Source organism: Epinephelus lanceolatus, chromosome 21 (genome assembly GCF_041903045.1).
Source record: "Epinephelus lanceolatus isolate andai-2023 chromosome 21, ASM4190304v1, whole genome shotgun sequence".
Classification (NCBI taxonomy): Eukaryota; Metazoa; Chordata; class Actinopteri; order Perciformes; family Serranidae; genus Epinephelus; species Epinephelus lanceolatus.
The window spans coordinates 33,248,462-33,266,951 of record NC_135754.1 but is presented as its reverse complement, the minus strand read 5'-3'; the positions used below and the strand labels follow the sequence as shown (position 1 = coordinate 33,266,951).

At 41.0% G+C, this 18,490-nt stretch overlaps 1 protein-coding gene across 2 annotated transcripts in view; it reads left to right on the top strand.

Annotated features, from left to right (window-relative positions):
• Positions 1-18,490, top strand: part of thrab (thyroid hormone receptor alpha b) — a 243,753-nt gene that overhangs the window by 17,370 nt on the left and 207,893 nt on the right. For both annotated transcript variants that reach the window (XM_033612065.2, XM_033612067.2), the window contains exon 2: positions 16,872-16,954. The gene's annotated coding sequence lies outside the window, so the exon portion shown is untranslated. The remainder of the gene's footprint in view (positions 1-16,871; positions 16,955-18,490) is intronic.

The window sequence follows — 18,490 nt, the reverse complement described above, 5'->3', positions numbered from 1 at the left end:
TGACTTTGTTTAAGGCAGGACGACACTGAAGGGAGCGGTAAGCTGCCAACACTCCTGTGTGACTGGAACAGCCTCCTATATCTCAACAGTTGTTTGTCAGTTTGTCATTAATAACAATGAAACATTTTCCAATTATTTCGACTGTAACGTGTAATTTGATGATGTAAAATTATGATTCATTCTAAAGTTGACAAAATAAAAAGATGATTTTTCAGGCCAAGGAACCCTCAGCTTTGGGAGAGACCCTAATATGTATATTGTAGCCTATAAAATTAAGTCAGCTTTGAGGTAATTATCTATTTTTGGGGTGTTCTTGCGTTTGCGAATGCCTGTACCTGCAGTTGTAGCATTGCTAGGTGCACCCTCTGCAGCTTCACCCATAGTCTCTGAGGTGGAGGGTGTTTTAAGTTGGTTTGCTTCAATCAAACTCAAGTTCATTTGCCCCCTAAGTGCGCATCGTTTGGGCAGACCTTCTTTGAGAGGTGGTCTTGGTCTGGTGACAAACGAACTCTGGTGCGGTTCGTTTGTGGTGAGAATGTGTTCCGAACTCGATCCGAACCAACTGCAGTCGCATCCGGTTTGCCTAAAATGAACAATGACAGCAATGTAGTCCACAAGTGTACTCGTCTTCAACGTTTGGTTTACTTCCTGGATTTTTCCCACATGGAAATTCTGACCAATCAAGAGCAGCTTTGATCTGGTCCGCTTGTAAATGCTGCTATGAGAACATGAACGAACTCTAGGCAATTATGCAGCTTTGGAACAAAATGAGTCCCTGATTCAGACCAAAGCAAGACAACTCTAGATCTGAAAGCACCCTTAGTGTCTGCCGAAGACCCAGGGACTAGATTAAATGTTGCCCACCCTTGCTAGCTGGTACCAGAATTACTAGTCGATTAAACGTATTACTAAGATACTCAGAGGAAAACAAATGTTGGATCAGCATACAACACGTGCGCTCTCAGACTCAATGGATGAAACCGCGTGCGTGCGACCGGTGCAAGTCCGCAGCTGTTGGCTGATGTACAACGTGGAATTTATGTCCGGGTCTCACACACACACTCGCACCGGCTGGATGTCTTCTTGCTTGGCTGAACAAGAGAGGTGCTTTTGGGTGCATGGGAAATTCTGACAAGGCTGGACGTGAGTGTCAGTTTGCATGAGAGAGTTACAGCATGAGAGTGTGTTTTTGAATGGAGATGAGTTGTAGGATAATGTGCAATGTTCACAATGCACGGTGCAAAGTGCCACACATTTTAGCGGATTCAGTCCTTGAAAAATGTGATTAACAATTGCAAATGGCTCTTATAATGTAGGCGGTAGTCTTTCATACAGTGTTTAAAGTTATAGATTCATTTTGCGCAATGTTGACTGTGAGTGAGAGAGTGTTTTCTTACTTTAACACCCGTTTAGACGTCAGTGAAAAGAGTCAGTAGGAGCATCCCTAGTTATAGCAGACTACTGTACTGTTTTGTTGAACTCATAATAGAAGTGGGCGTGCATTTAAACTTTCAAAATACCAATTGTTTATTGTTATCTGATCACATTTATTAATCCCAACCTTCCCACAAACATACGACAGCTGCACAAGATGCATAAGCTATATTTTTTTTGTAATTTTATGAATCCAATATGACAATAGATGAAAGCCGTATGTCAGGCCTCTAAGAATGTGAATCACAAAGGTGTGAAAATCCACAGTCAAAATAATCAAATTGGCCTGCGGTGCGTTCATAGAATATTTGGCTGGACGCAGGCCTGGGGTGACTGACGAGGGTTACAAGCTGGCCGGCCCCTGAGAAGAGGCTCCAAGGCTGCTTGTGTTTTCTCAGTCGTGTCCCTGACCCTTGTCCAGGTTGGACGGGCTCCAGCTGGTCCCCAGAGCGAGCTCTCCCTACTTTCACATCTGCAGTCCTCCTCTGTGCCAAGGCAGACAGCGCTGACCCTTCTGACCTTCTATTCGTGTTTATGTGCGAGAGAGAGTGAGAGAGGTATAAACAGATAACATCAGAGTGCGGGGCGAGCATAAAGAGAGAGATGGTACATGGATCATGTGAGTTAATGTATTCTGTGTGTGCCTGTTTGTGTGGGGTATCATGTGAAAGTACATCGTTTACACTCCATTGCCTCCCCTTGTTATTGCTGTATGTGTGCATATATGTGTGTGTGTGTTAGTGTGCTAAGCACGGGTATGTTGGCAGACCCTTATCTGACATGGGGGGATTAGCTGACCGAAGGCGACCCTTGGCCTCCCCTGCTCCCTGCTCGCTGTAGTCCTTCCCCTTGTTTTTCCACAGATTGTCACTTATGCATATCTGCTCTGCTACTGTAAAACCATACACTGCAGTGGCACGCTGTACATTAACCTGCACGGTTCCTGAAGCATACATGAAGATTTAAGAATGATTTTCAAGCCTCAAGGCAGCCATTTGCTTCCTTTTATTTGTATGCCAGTCTGCTGTTAAAGGGTCAGTTCACCCATATTACAAAGTAAACATTTTCGCATGATCAAGCAGTTTGGATTTATTTGTCCATTCTTAAACATTAAAATCATAATCCTTATAATTTTTATGCAGTCTCTCTCACTATGCATTCATTGTTTATGGCGGAGTCCGCCATCCGTGCAGGCTCCATATTGCCTTCACACGCACAAGGGATTCACAGGAAACGATGCAGCGTGTAATCCAGCATTACTGTAATTTGATCTCATGATTCAACCTCACTGAGCTGTATTAAGTTACTGCTGATGCAAACTGATCATTTCCTACTGATGCTGCTTCACATTAAAAGTGTTCAACTGGCAAAACAGGTGGCTTTTATTGTGAAGCAGTCACAGTCTCAGAACTTTGAGCCTTTTAGCAGCCTGGGCCAGTTTTTTGTTAATATGCTTATGATTGCATATAATTACATTTATGCAGGTCGCTCTCTATGACGGCAGTTTCACACAGTATGAGGAAGTGAGGGACTCTTATTGTGAAGGGAACAGGAAATGTGCTTGTTATTGTGGCCCCTTAAGTGTGTTGTTAATATAGAGGAGCAGTTGAGCCACCTTAGAAGTTGTTTTCTTGGCGGATAACATTTTTCAACGAGTGAAGCTGCTTTTACGTTGCTGAGTGCTTTGCGTTTTCTCTGCTCTATATGCCTCAGTGCCCTGAACGCCTCGAGTTGAAAATACTTACTCTGAGCAGAAAGGTGCCCGTCTTTTTTGGCATCTTTTTCCCATTGTCCAATTGTATGAAATAGGGCTACCACTAACGATTATTTTCATTGTCGACTAATATGTCGATTATTTCTTCGATTAGTCGACTAATCATTTCATCAAAAAATGTGTTAAAATGTTGAAAAATGTCGGTCTGTCTCGCCCAAACCCCAAAATTACGTCATCTAATGTCTTGTTTCATACTCACTCCAAAGGGTTTTAGTTCACTGTCATGGGAGAGTGTGTAAAGCTGCCAATATCTGAACGTAAGAAGCTGCAGCAAGAGTATTGTGGGGTACTTTTATAGTTCTTTTCTATGAAAAATGACTCAAACCGATTAGTCGACTACTAAAATAGTCACCGATTATTTTAATAGTCAGTTAGTCATCGATTAGTCGACTAATCGTGGCAGCCCTAGTATGAAATGAGAGGTGGACCTTCTGTGGTGACAACAAGAAGTGAAGATAACATTCATGGAGGACTGGCTGTTGCTGGATACCTAGAAGCTACCCGACTTTACCAAGAAACTAGCTACTGACTGTCTGAACAAATAAAATGTACAGATTTGTGAGTTTACTTAACAGCAAAATGACAGTTAAGACAGCCAGCCTGTGCAGCAAGCCAAAAGGCGGAGCCTGTGGGTGAGTGGAGCTTGCCGTAGCCGCAGAGCTAGCTGTAGCATCAGTCTGTCAACACCGCAAATGAATGAAACGAGAATATTTGCACAGCATTTTCATTTAGGATTTCTTAGTCAAAGAAAAAATCTGCTAAACCTGCTTGCATGGCGCTAATGTTATTAAAACAGAATATTTACTCTCGGTCACGGATGTGCTGCCTGGTTGGGAAGCACTGACTTGTGTGCGGAGTGTCAAGTACATGGCATTTCTGGAATTTAAGCCCATGTTGCTTAAAGATGTTTCAGCAGACTGCACGTGTTTCCAGCCTTACTTAAAATTGTCATTTCACAGACATTTCAAGCAGCACTGTTGTCATCTTTCTTTGTGGAATAAAGCCACAGTTTGCCATCATTGTTTTGCAGTGTGCAACTGTCAGACAAACATGCCTGCATCGATAAAAGGCATTGATAAGCTCGGAGATTATACGATTTCGGTAGATTGGGACAGTTTGGAACTGGTTCTCGACTCCTATCCCTAGTCACCAAATCATCCAGGACTACTATAATCTCAAGCATTATACATTTAAATATGTAATTATAATGTAATTGTAAGTTTTTAGGTTTTAAATACTTGGAATATAGTTTGTGACGCTCAAGGTGGAGCTACAGTGACACGAACAAATTCAAAAGCAACATCTTTTGGCCTGGAAAATATATAATTATAATTTAGGTGAACTGCCCCTTTAAAAAACCAGTTGAGACCTAAGAGGTAACCCATTACAGTAAAGACGTAGTTAAACATGCAGTCAAGCTGTAATCACGGCACACGCCCCATATGCTCCACCATAGAAAACCAAAGATTAATATATAATGTGAAATATGCACCAACGCTACCAGGGGAAATTTGCCCTCATTATTTCATGTAATTGCACTTTAGTTTATCCATCATTGTGAGCTAATGGGACTCAATTTGATTCTTCAGAAATGCCATAAATGTATATTTTTGTCTTTGCATTTAACAACTGTGAACTGATTTTATTATTAGAAATAAGCACCAGTGTGTTTCCAGCGAGTGAATAATTGATTATTGAACCGTCTATGTTGGAGTGCAGGCGTCTCATTATGCTGTTGAACACATGCAGTGCACGGGCCCGTCACATAGGGTACACACACACACACACACACACACACACACACACACACACACACACACATTTACATAAAAGCCCACACACAGAATATAAGATAGATCGTTAACAGTCAAGCCTTGCGTGGTTTCTTTTCCCGTTCCAGTTATTGCAGTTTGAAACTGTAGATCAGATACATGTGGGTATTTGTGTTTTGTGTTGCTGTGTGTAGGTTTGGGTCCTGTGGCGCTGCGTTTCATAGAAATGCTGCAGCTCCGATGAATCTGAGTCAGAGAGCTTCTTTACTGTAGATTAGAGGAAGGAAGGAAATTAGAGAGAAAGAAGGAGAGGGAAGAGAGCGCGAACAGAAAATGGGTCAGACATCTGAGAGCCAGGCAGCCCTTTTTTCTGCGATGGGTGTCAAGACATTATTCAATTGCACCTCCTTTTCTTTTTCTTGCTTTTCTCTTTCTCTCATGCATTTGTTTTTTTCCCTCTCTCCCCACTTTTACCGGCCAAGGAAAAGTGCAAAGAGAGGAGAGAGTTATTATGCTTGGCATGTCTGCAGAGGACAGGCTTTAATTTGGACACAGCCCAGCTGATCAATCTCCACGTTGGCTCAGTTACAGCACCGTGTGTGTGAGAGGGAGTGTGTGTCTGAGGCCTTCTTGTAACAGCTAAGCTTTTAAACTATGCAAACCAGCAGATTGTGCTAAAAGTGAAGCACACTGGATTAATCCTGTGTGGAAATGACTTATTCTATACACAGAGCCGTGGAGGAACAATGAATTGGATTAGACCTGGAATGAGCATTAATGGAATACATCTGTAACAAAGTCAAAATCAAGGAAATAAAGTTCATTCTGTAAAAGGCAGCCTGCGAGGGAGCATCAGCCCGAAATGGAAATGTGGCGTCCAAGTGTGGAGGTCGCACATCTGACATGAGTGATGTTAATGTGTCATGCTGGATACTGTCGTAAGCTGATTTGAAAAGGAGCTCTCCGTCACACAGATGAACACACGTACTCTGATTTACACTTAAGTAACTCGGGCTGATTTGCATAATATGCAAATGCATGGATGTGATTCAGCGGGTGGTTTGGCAAAGTGTCAGTGAGCCATTTCCTGTTCGAGGCCTTTCTCTGGCATGGAGAGCACTTACCCCACTTCTGTTAGAACGTCCTAGTTGTGGGCATGACAGCAGCTCTCAGAAAACAGGCTGCGGCCAGGGTCGCCCCCGAATTCATTCAGCAGTGAACCCGACCGCAGCAAGAACATTATGTAGTGAGGGGGAAAAACAATGTAAAATGTACTGTTATTACATTCTTTTGGTGTAAAGACACGAGAGCCTGTAATTTTCTGGATTAATGGATGAATCGTTTTGTCTGTAAAACATCAGAAAATAGTGAAAAATGTTCTAATTTTTCAAAGCTCGTGGTGACATAAATAAATATACAACCAGATGTCCGAAATCCAAAGATGTTCAGTTTACATCGACTGCGTATACATTCCAAATGATGCTGGATTTTTGGGGCCAATGCAAATTCAGATATCAGGGAGTAAATAATTGAAAAACTGATGCGTTGGCTGACTTTACATAGACATTACATATATTCGCTACTCTAGTCCGTCTGTCTTGCTCCAGTGGCCCATTTCTCATCCTGGTTCCTCAACACCTGATGCGAACCTTGCTGACCTGGGCAACATCCGAGTTGTTATGACTCCCATGTTTGTTGTTTAACTCCTCCTGAGGAAGGCTAGCAGCATTAAGAACCTTGCCTAAGGGTTCAGACTGGATATGTGTTGCCCTGACTGGGAATCGAATCCCTGATCTCCTGCATGTATACATATATAATTTCTTTTCTTTTTTTTAATGAAATCAGTGCACTTAAACAGTAAATTTTATTGGTGATTTAATGATTATGAATTATCCAAAGCATCTTTTTCTGCATTGAGTTCTGTAAAAAAGAACAGTTTTCATTTTGGTGCATATCAGACAACATATTCACTGATACAGATGTATTGATCTGGCTTTGGTTTACATGCACAAAATATTAAGGTTTTTGCCCTTACGCTGAAAAAGATAATGTTCCTCCTCAGCTGTCTACATGGTTGATTAAAAAGAAAATTCCTCTAATATTCCTGTTTGCATGTTGCAGTGCATACACCGATAAATGAGCCCTAACATGTTGTTTATCACGTCAAAATATGGAAAATAGAAATGGCCGTCGCTTGTGCAAGGAATTTTCCGAAGTTTTCCACAGGATTTGTTGGACTATGTGAACACATTCTCGTCTTTTTTATTCATTCAACTACTGTCTTGTAGGAGTGAGATTCACCAGAGGCCAACAATACGATATTTATCAATACACTTAAGTCACGATACAATATAATTTTTTTTATATTGTGATTTTTTTGATATTCTTAGTATTGGGATAACATATATTTTGATATACTGTGATATATTTCCATTTTTCAACCCTGTCCCCAAAGGAAAACTTTGCCAACATCTGTTTTTTATCTAATAAAATAAAGTTTTCAGTCAATTTATTTCACCCCATTTTTTTTTACTGCAGCAAAATGTATCGAGTGGACTGAAAAAGCCCTGGATTTTATCGTTCTAGTTGGGTACCAGATATTTTTTTTCATAATTTGTATTTGCAATATTAATAAATTATATAATACAAAAATAGACACTTGGTATCCAGGTAATGATAAAACATTGGCATGCAAAATATTGTGGTACTATGCTGTACCCTCCACCCCTTCCTTCTTGAAAAGGTCGGCGTCATGATATTTATCCAACAGTGATATTTACGTATCCAAAAACATGTCAATATCCAAGTCTTTCATGATGTTCAAAAGTAGCCGTGTTTCATCCTCTGACTAAAGATGTGGGATTTTCTCTGGGGCAAGAATCTCTACCCACAGCCTAGCAAACTTCTGGAGAGTTGGTATATGCACAATGTATCCATGACAACGCACAGAGCCGCTGACTGTAAACAGGCAAAATGCTTTGTAGACGCATATTCCGACTGCGCTGTGTAGTACACGTCCAAAGAATGCTATTAAAACTCAAATACCTCCAGCATATCCCACATGTCTTAACTGGAAAATGCTGCGTTTGGAATAAGGCCTCATTCTGAGTATGCTGTTGTCATGACCCATACCAAGTTAGGAATTTTGTCATATTCTGAATAATAGTGGATAAGTGTGCATGTAAACATACCTAATGATACCAAACAGAAAATCCTTACATTAAAAATGACAAAAATAGTAAGTAATAGTGGCTGATTAATTCTCTGTTGATCGACTGATGGATGTGTCGTCTAATTGTTGTGACCCTAAACATGGAAGAAGATGCTAAAAGTGTACGTAAACTAAAGTTTTTTTCCTCTGTATATGATCCTGTTTCATTTTAAACTGGAAAAGCTTGATGTTGTTTATAATATGAAGCTTTTGACAAACAGCTCTGTCCCAAACGTCAGATTTGTCTAACAAGATTAACAATGGCTGCAGTCTAGTTTCGGGAGATGCTGTCATCTTACAAGAGAGATTCTTTTTTTATTGTGGAGATTAAGCATCACAGTCTGCCTACAGAATTTTGGGGAGCGGGACCGGCATGCCGATTTGTTAGACATACTCTGTCAAACTCACGGGGAGGCTTCATGAAGTATGACGAAGAAATGCATCGAAATACTGAAGGTGAAGTTTTCTCATTCTCGGCTTGATGAAATAAGAGACAGGTATTTACAGGAAATGCGGAGTCTCACTTTTTAAGAGGATGATTGCAGAGCTGAGGAGCAGGCTTATGTGACCATCGTATTTGCCTGAATATGAGACAACCTTTACTTTTTAGACTTATTAAAAGTAAGAGAAGGTGACAATGCATCATGACCTTTAATAAAAGGCAGCGTTAAAAAGAAAGTGTAGTCAAGTGGTCTTATGAACTCCATTCAGCATTTCAGAGAGAATCAGCATTCACTGTGGATTCAGCTGTTCGTCCTTGAACACTTTGCTCCTATAAAAAAATGGAACATATGGTTCATCCAATAGACCGTAAATCTCACCTTTTGTGCCTGTCCAAGAATGTTTTGAGTGCAGCAAGTAATAGGTGCTCCTTCACTTTTTTTTCACTCGCAGACTTCACTGCTGCGTCCTTTAAAGTGGATGGAAAGATTTACTGTGACTGTTGGGCTTTTAAGGCTGTTCTTTAGGGCTCGCCATCTTGTAACGTGACATTTGGTGACGCTGTTAAATGTTGGCTGCCGGACAGATGATCTTGTCACCTGTCAGTATCGGCAGTAAAGGTCTGTAGATGCTTCACATTCGTTTACTCTCTTTTGGGACATCCACTGTGGCAGAAAAAGACATTCAATGATGTATCTGCTGACAGGTCAAAGAAACGTTGCAGTCTAGCTACATTTTTTCAAACTGTGCTCTTTTTCTGAGATTTAATTTGGAATATTGATCTCTTCTTTCTGTTAGATATGGATGGTACGGCACAGATGTTTTTGGTAAAATAAAATTGTTTAACCAAGGAGTTTGGATATGTGATGCAATCAAATTGTGAGGCAAACTATAAAGAAAAAAGCGCTTGTGGATACTAACCTGACCTTAATCAGCGGTTTCCAACTGGTGGGTCACAGGTCCATTCTGGATGGACCGCAAGTGACTTACAAATGTGTCAAGTTTGTAAAAACGATATAGAGCTTTTATTTTGAAGTGCCCTTTCCTGCTGTAGAGTGAGTGACTAATGGACAGCTACTTAACCGACTTAGCATGTGGAGCCATTCAGGTGCAGGGGACCACACATCATAATTTCCATACATATAACTAAGGGCTGGGGAATGAATAGAAACCGACAGTATCTTGCCCATGTCGGTAACTTTGTTTTCTTTTGAAATTCTGTGAATACTTTCCCCACTGTGTGTGTTCATGTACTGTCCCCTTAAACACGTACTACTGGGTACGTAGTTATGTGACTCCACCCCGTCCAGTCCGCAACCTGGAAGCAAAACGGAGGACAGCTCAACTCCGAGCCGACAAAGCGTCTCGAGCAGCTTGTACCAAAGAGAAATGCCATGTCCGTCGTTTGGACACTTTTTGTCTTTCGTGAAGACAACATTGAACAGAAAGAAATCAAATGTAAACACTGCAGAAAAAACTTCTTTAACGACCAAAGTTAATACCACCAGTGTGTTTCAGCTCTTGGAGCACAATCATGTTACCGAATATGAACAGTGGGACTGACAACCTTGCAACAAGTGCCTCCACAAAGCAGCTCTCACTAACAGCCATTTACAAAGGCTACACAATATGAAAAAGATTCAAGAAAATAGTTTTTTTGTGTGAGTTCCTTAAATTATTTTAAAGTCACAAAGATAAGATATGCGCTCTTTAATCAGAAAAAAATATCCTAGCTTTAATAGTTGAGCATTTTTACTGTACAAACCTTGTCAGTGAGGCAGAAAACAAAAGAATTGTTCATTAATTGTAAATGAGGTAAAATGCTCAATTAATCATGATATTGATTTGAGGTCATATTGCCCAGCCTTGATATAACTGGAAGAAGGGTCAACACTTGGAGTGGGAGTCAGTTCTGGCCATATAAAGGGGGCTGGGGTCAGGGTAAGGTTAGCCTAGCTTAGCATAAAGACCATAGACAGGAAAAGAGTTGCATACCAATACAAATCTGACTACTTTAAACAATGTATGCATCTCATCTGTTGAATCCATACACAAAGAGGAAAAGGGGTTTTCCCTTTGTACTGGTACATTCAGACTGTGGTCAGGTTCATGGTTATAAACAGGCTTCAAGGAGCAGCAAATATTCTTTCTTCTTTGTGGCTGTCTGTTGTTGTGCGCTAAAGCACGTCACAAAACCAGAGCGGCATGTTATGCTGCGGACAAAATAATCCAGCGTCTGTGTTGTTGACGACCAGAGTCTATCTGAGTATCCATCTGTCCTTTTCCTGTGCGTTCTGTCAGCATTTCCTGGTCTCAGTGACTGTCAGTGATTACACACCATCATCGCTCCAGGGCAGGAATATTAATGAAAATAGCTCATACTCTGTCCCTAATCTTTTATTTGCGCAAACAAATTACTGAAATAATGATGTTTACTCATGGTATTATTTTTACACCCTTATCAGCGTTGCCACGACAAATGTGTAGCAAAATGTGTACAGTCAATTCTTAAAGGTAAAGTGCGGGATGTCATTTGAAACCCCTCCAAAAAAACACTGTTATTAGACCTCACTTTGAGTTATTTTGTTAAATGAAAAAGTTATTAGTTATTTTGTCCAAATATGAGCAGCATGACAAGAAATTCACATGAATGAAAAAGTCAAAAATGCATTAAAGAATAATTAAAATATATTACAAATCTGAAAGTAGTGAAAAATGCATGTCAATAACATAATTTTAGGTGACGCCCTTTAAAGGTCTTGTTTTGTCCATCCAATAGTCCAAAACCAAAAAGACTTTGATTTTGAAATTATATGAAGCAGAGAAAGCTTAAAAAAACTTAAAAATTACGAACGATTATTCAGTGATCAGAATCACTGCCAATTAATATTCTCTTGATTAACTAATTGTTGCTTGAACCCTTTGAAACATGGAGCAACTTCACTCAGACTCCTTTCACAAGTGTTTAAAGCTTTGAACCTTTGGCTAATTAGTGTGATTTCTTTAAAAAAAGAGCAACTCAATAAAATGTCACACAAATTGCAAAGAAATTAAAAGAGAAATATTTAAAAAACTAGGGAAAAAGAAAAAAGCTAGAGAATTATATTTCTAATTATTATTATAACACATTTGAATCTATGTAAAAGAATTATATTTTTAAGCATATTTTCCAGGTAATTTCTTTGCCTGTTTCTTTGCTTTTAATTTAATTTTATTTTTATATTTTTATTCAACTAACTTTCTTGTTTTTAATTGTCTCTTTTTCTCTAATTTCTTGCATTTTTTTTGGGTCATTTCTTTCATTACTTGTTGATTTCTTCCCATGTTTCTCAATGAAATCAAGCCAATTTGCTCAGGTTTCAAAGGCTTAAAATAAGAATAGTCTAAAAAACAAATCCCTCAATTTTTAAAGTAAAGGAGATCATGAAGCTGGCGTAAAATCGGATGGCAGCACATGGACACATTTTCATCTGTACCCACAAATGTATTGAGTTTCCGGTGTTACTGTACTGTTGGCTTCTGAGCAGGCCTGAGTCATTACCTCCCTGCAGCACTAACCTGTCTCTCCCCCACCGTCTGATTAAACGAAGACAGAGTATATACTGTAGTTCAGCTTGAGTGCTGTCAGGTTTAACCCCGACTCCAAGCAGCTGGCCCTCTTATCTGTCCCGCCTGCACGATGCATATTTATCCCTCCCCGGGTGGTTGAGAGTTGGCTTAGCATATGGATTAGCCTCAGAATCAGATGCATGGCCACACTGAGTCTCCACAGCCAGTAATGAAAACAAACAAGCGGTGCTGCTTAAAGAGACCCGAGTACTTCACCTGAGATCTGAGTCATGGAAGAGGTCGTGCCTCGGTCTCTTGCAAGTAATGCTCAAATATTTAATGATATATAACCAGACCTCTGCAGTGCATTCTGTTAAAAATTAAAGGCTCTTCAATAGGCTTCACTGCCTTTGAAAATGTCAGGCAGCATATACTTTGGAAATGATCACAGGTCAGCGATGAGTGCAGCTGGGACGAGGTGTACAATTGTATTTGCAGAATTTTAATATTTAACTGCATTATTTGAAAGAAGGCTCCACCTGAGGACAGCTCCTGTCTGCTGACTTTGATTTGTGAGACTAAATCTGATATCAAAAGGCCACCGATTCTGCTCTGTCTCTTTTGATAACGCCGCCAACAAGCAGTGACGTTCACGTGCTACAAGGAAGAATTATTTTATTGTCGTCTCAGTGTCTGTATGTGTGCTGCCTGCCAAGTCAGGTGGAAGGTGAGAATGTCGTGGTGCTACTTGGCTGAATGTCATGAGATAATGATTCAACACGTGTGCCAAAGACAGACCATTATTATGTAATGACTGTGTGTGTATCAATGAATTTATTTTGGTCTCAATCAGAGCTTGAAAGACGAGAAGTTAATGAAATGCATTTTGAAAACGTTTGGCTTGTTCTTACCTGCCGCAAGCATTTGTCACTTCTTTAACCACACGCAGGGGTGTGTATCTTTCTCGTTATCCTACATATGTAGATAAACATTTTATGATCAGATACTAAAACAATAAAGATAAATTTGTAATATGATATTCTGTGACTTAAAAGCCAGTTGTGGGAGTGGCAGTAGCTCAGTTTGTCAGTTCAAGTTCAAGTCCCAGATGGACGAGGCGCTGCAGAGGTGCCCCTGAGCAAGTCACCGATCCCCGTAACTGCACAGGACACTGTGCTGCAGCGACCCATCATTCTGACATCCCTCCACATATCATGATGTGTGTGTCTGTGTGTGTAAATCAGGAAAAATAGCAGAATGAAAAAATTAATTCACCCCGAGGGGACGAATAAAGTGCATTTTTTAATTCAACATAATTCAAATACTGAATTAAAAATGCCACGGGAAATTATGTCTTCTGCCTCAGAAACTCTCAAAATCAGAAAAGTTGAATTGCCAAGTAGGTTTGCACACACAATGAATTTATTCCCTAATGATCATAACGGGGCAAAACATAAAAGATATGAAAAAAATATGTCTGTTTTTTAAAGTGAAAGAGACGTGCAGTGCACGAATCAGGATTGCAGTGCACTATGAGGATTAAAGTACAGAGAATATGTGGGTTTTTTTTTTTTTTTTTTTCTAACTCTGTTCCTTGGTCAGTGTCATCTTTCTTTATTTGTTACTGTTAGGGACTCATCAGGTCTGGTGGTTAAGTGCCAACTATGTGATGCTAGTCCTAAGCTGGAGGGTATAGAAAACGTGGGGGACAAGAAAAGAAACAAGCCCTTTTTAGATAGGAATTGTGCAAATTTACAGGAAAGCCCAATCAGTCTTTTTTCAGCATTGGCAGTATAAAAACAAAATCGGGGAGTGCAGCAAAATGCCGCCTGCTTACTTTTGTTTATACAGAATGCGCCTTTTTCGGGGCAATGGGGGGCGTGAGCAAGTAACAAAACGTGTGGCTCAGCGTGTGGCGTAAGTCGGCCCGCTCTTCACCGTCCCCGTCATCTGACGGTTAATGGCCTCTTCGTTTGTGAGGGCAAGGAGGGCGCGCAATTCCTTGTCTCCCCAGTTGCTCATCTTTACAGTGTCTGTCAGGTTTGTGTTTCCCTCTTGCTACTAGCTGCTCGCTAATTCCTGCTATCAGCTGTTGCCTGTTTATCCAACGCCAGTGGGTCGCACATGTGGCGTCATCAACAGCTCCTCCCACAAGTCTTCAACAACCGACTCTGTCTTTATAAACTAAAAGGGTTCCGCCAATATGTCTACCCTACGAGGCGGAAAATAAGGCACCTCGGATCAACTTACCAATCCGGCTCTGTGTGTCTAAGCGCTCACAGCTTTCATTCGCGGAATATCCGGCAGTGTAAAAGGGGCTATAGACACAGATGGACTGATTTTCAAGACTAGAAAATTGCTGGAGAATGAGTTAGCTTACAGGGTTAGCAGGTCTGTTAGCAGGCTAGCAGTTAGCATGTCTCTCAGAGAAGGCAGTTGAGTTTATGTTGTTGATGGATTGATCTAGGAATGAACGATATTGGATTTTTTGCAGATATCTAACAACTTATTTTGCCGATAACCGATATCAATATGTACACTTTTTTCCCACCTAATCTTACCGAGCATCAGGTCTCGTCTTTCGTCGAAGTGACATCATATTATGCATGTATTCTCTTATCGTGACGGCCCACTAGTTGACGGAGACATGACAATTCTCTTCAGTGTATGTCATATTCACTCATTGCATGTTGGCCGATTGTCATAGTTCATTTTAAAGCCAGTACACTGATACCGATGTCATCGCTCATCCCTAGATGGATCCCCTGACACAACACTTAGATGGTCTTCCACAAGATTCCCACAGCTGGAAAAGTGTGAAGCTGTAGAGGGGCTGGAGTCATACTTGAAAAACTGGAGCTTTTCTGTGCTGACTCAACTCACAGCATTAAATCAGCTGTCGCGCTCTCACACCCCTGAGCCTTGTCACATCATTAGATAACTCACAGTGACGTCCTTTCATCAACACACAGTTTAACCACACCTCCTTATTATTCCTCAAGGAAAACCAGTCCTCAATGTCAGGAAAAGGAACAGTTTTTAGTAGCACTGTAACGGCACATAGCTTCTATAATCAGGAGGAGTTATGGCCCAGCTGGATGTAGCATTAGCTGCTAATGTTAGCATCACTGGCCTTGTGTTGCCTCATCCTCTCAGTCACTCTACTGTCAGCTACAGTAATACCTCGCCTTCTGTCATGCCTAGTGAGGTTTGATGTGCAACTGACTTATTACATTACATGATTTTTGAAGACTTCATGCCGCATTGTATGCAGTAGTCTGATATGTCTTCAGCGTGGGAATGTTGTGGGTGTCTTGAAGCAGGTTTTTGATCGGGGATCATAGTGAGACAGCGGGAGAGGAGTAAGTCACACACATGGGCACACAGGGAATAACTTGAAAAGATTTTTTTTTGGAAGTTGTATCTATTTATTTCCTAATTTTGTGCAGGATTTGTGTCAGATCTGTCGCTGTGTATCAACGTAGACAAATCTCTCACCCCCCCCCCATCATTGGCTCATCTTTGCACCCCTAACTTGATATTATATTAAATATTTAAAAAATGAAGAGAATGAAATCTATTTTAGTCGCAGCCCTAATCTCATTGTCTTTGTGTCTATTCCTGAATTATGTTTGTTTAAATGTGTGTGTCATGTTCATTTGTGTACACAACACGTCTGTGTGTTGATGTGTTTATGCGACTGAGTGCAAATGTTTATGTGCGTGAAAACAGATGTGAAGCATTATTCAATTTACCTCTGCCAGTCACTTTATGTGATCCAATGCAGAGAGTCCAGATTTGGTGCTGTTCAGTGTACGATGATTGAATGTGATGCACAAAAGTTGAATGCAATTCAGCTGAGCAGTACGTGCAATAAGGCCACGGCTATTATGTGGATTTCTGGGGTAAAGTTTCTGCACAGGTATGCAGAGCTTGCACGCTTTCTGTCTTAACAACAATGCACTTGACAGTGACAACAGTTCTGCACATTCGCACGTTCACGGGTGCAGCTCTCAACTTCACCTTGATGATGTGTGTTGAGGCCTGACCACTAATTATTCCTGTTTGCTGCCAGGATTGTGACATCTTGAGTTGAAGTATAAATGCTAATGAAACCTGTCTGGTTAATGTTGCCTGAAGCCTTTCTTTTATTGAAGTAGTATCACGGGCGTAAATAATGGGCCTTGTTGCATGAGGAGTAAGGCAGCCAAAGAGATGATTAATACCTGCCTCATCAATGCATTCCTGTGTACTCCTGGCTCTTTGAAAGTCTAGCAAGGTTCATACTAACAACTTCCTTTGATTCCTCTGGCCAGCCTAAGCCTTAAGTTAGACACTTCATTTGGCTAAAGGATTAGACTACTAAGCCTTTTAGTGGTAAGCTGGTCACATGAAAATCTAACATCGGTTTGCATAGACTAGGAAACCTTGCACCTCCTTCGGGGATTTTCCTCTGTTGAACTCTGAGACTCCTCCCATGTCATCCCTGACTTGGCAGTACATGCATGCATCAGTGGCCATGTGGATTTCCTTGTGCAGAGCTGTGGCTATGTGTAGGATTTGGCTAACTCCTGTCTCGCAGGATCTTTCTGTTAGCCTTTTCACTCCCTGGAGTGTTTGGCCTGGTGGAATTTTTTTCTCCTGTTGGCACAGATATGAAGGAGTCACAGATTGTGTATTCTGATTACAGAGTTCCCTGAGAGCTACGTGGGGATGAAAGCTGGGATGAAATGTAAAGAAACAGTGTTGAAGTGAAGACAACTGACCACAAAGGTAAGAAATGTTTTCATAGCTTTTTTTTTTTTTTTTGCACACCTCTGGAGGCTGACATATGTTCTGCCAAGTCACTTAATATTCCCGTCTCAGCACATAATTAACTGTGAACCTACATCAGTGGGATCCGCGAGTGTATAGTTACGCTGATAGTGTCACTGAGTCAAAAGGCTGGTGGGGAGGTGGGGTTGGTTTTATTTTTCCATGCTGGAACACAGTGTCTCATTTCCACAGGTGCAGATATCAGATCCTGTATGTATAGTACATCTGAGCTGCACAGCACATATGTGTGACGCCCCTCCCACTGTCTTGGAGGCTGTCCCGGCTGACCTCATCAGACAGTTGGCTGACATGGGAGGGTCATCACCTGACTAGGCTCACCTGGGTCCTGTAGGATTATAAAAGCTAGGCCATGTGTTCATTCTATGTCTCCCTTCCTACAGCTAACATCCATCATTGTCTGCTGGGTTTGCACCTGCAGCACCTCCACAGCACACATGCCACACATCCATGCATTGATATCGCTCATCTACACACTCAACTGCTTGGGACGGTTCACCCCAAAATCAAAAATGTGTGTTTTTTCTCTCATCTGTAGTGCTGTTTATCAGTCTAGATTGTTTTGGTGTGAGTTGCTGAGTGTTGGAGCCATTGGCTGCAGAGATGTCTGCCTTTTCGCCAGTATAATGGAACTAAATGGCACTTAGCTTGTGGTGCTCAGAGTACCAATAAAACTCAACAGCAGTGTCTTTGTCCAGAAATCATGACCTGTTACTCAAGATAATCCACAGACCTTGTTGTAAGGAACTATTTTCTTTCCATACCCACTGACTCTATCACTGTGCAGAAGGAAGTGTGCATCTACTCATGGACGAGAGGCTCAAGTCGGAAACATTAAAGGAATACTTTGCTGATTTTCAACCAGCTTTGTATTAAAACAAATTTGGTAGTATGTATAAATGAGTTGCGGTAAACTTCCCTCCATCTAACCAGTGCCTAAATACCCCACGCCACCCCACCCCAAAAATAAACTCCACCGAACTGATGCAAAACATGTCAGTCAGCAGTTTCCCAGGGTCTCCTGAGCTGTTGCTCAAACTACAGGCTTTACTTTCGCATTTTCGTATTGCCCGCCACCCATGACGCCACCTCCGATACAAAGAATATTGAACCAAATCAAGAGACAGAACTGCCCTTCTTTCTCTTAAACCCAGAACAAAATCCAATCAAACTGTAAAACCAGGCAGTGCTGATCAAATATAAATCATGATTACGTAACTGCACTGTGTATTTCTCGCCTCAGATGTTTTCAGAAACATATTTTAGTGCCGTGTTTAGCTGTCACCACCAGAGTTTGTGAATAGGAAGTGGCTGCCATACTGTATCTTGCTCAACAAAAACAAGTTAAAAAAAATAAATAAATAAATAAAGCAAACTGACACCAAACGGTAAATCTAAGCAGCACAAATTAAGTATAAACAAAGGTTCTGTTAGCGAGTTATATTTTTCGCCTCGAATGTTTCCTGAAACATGTTT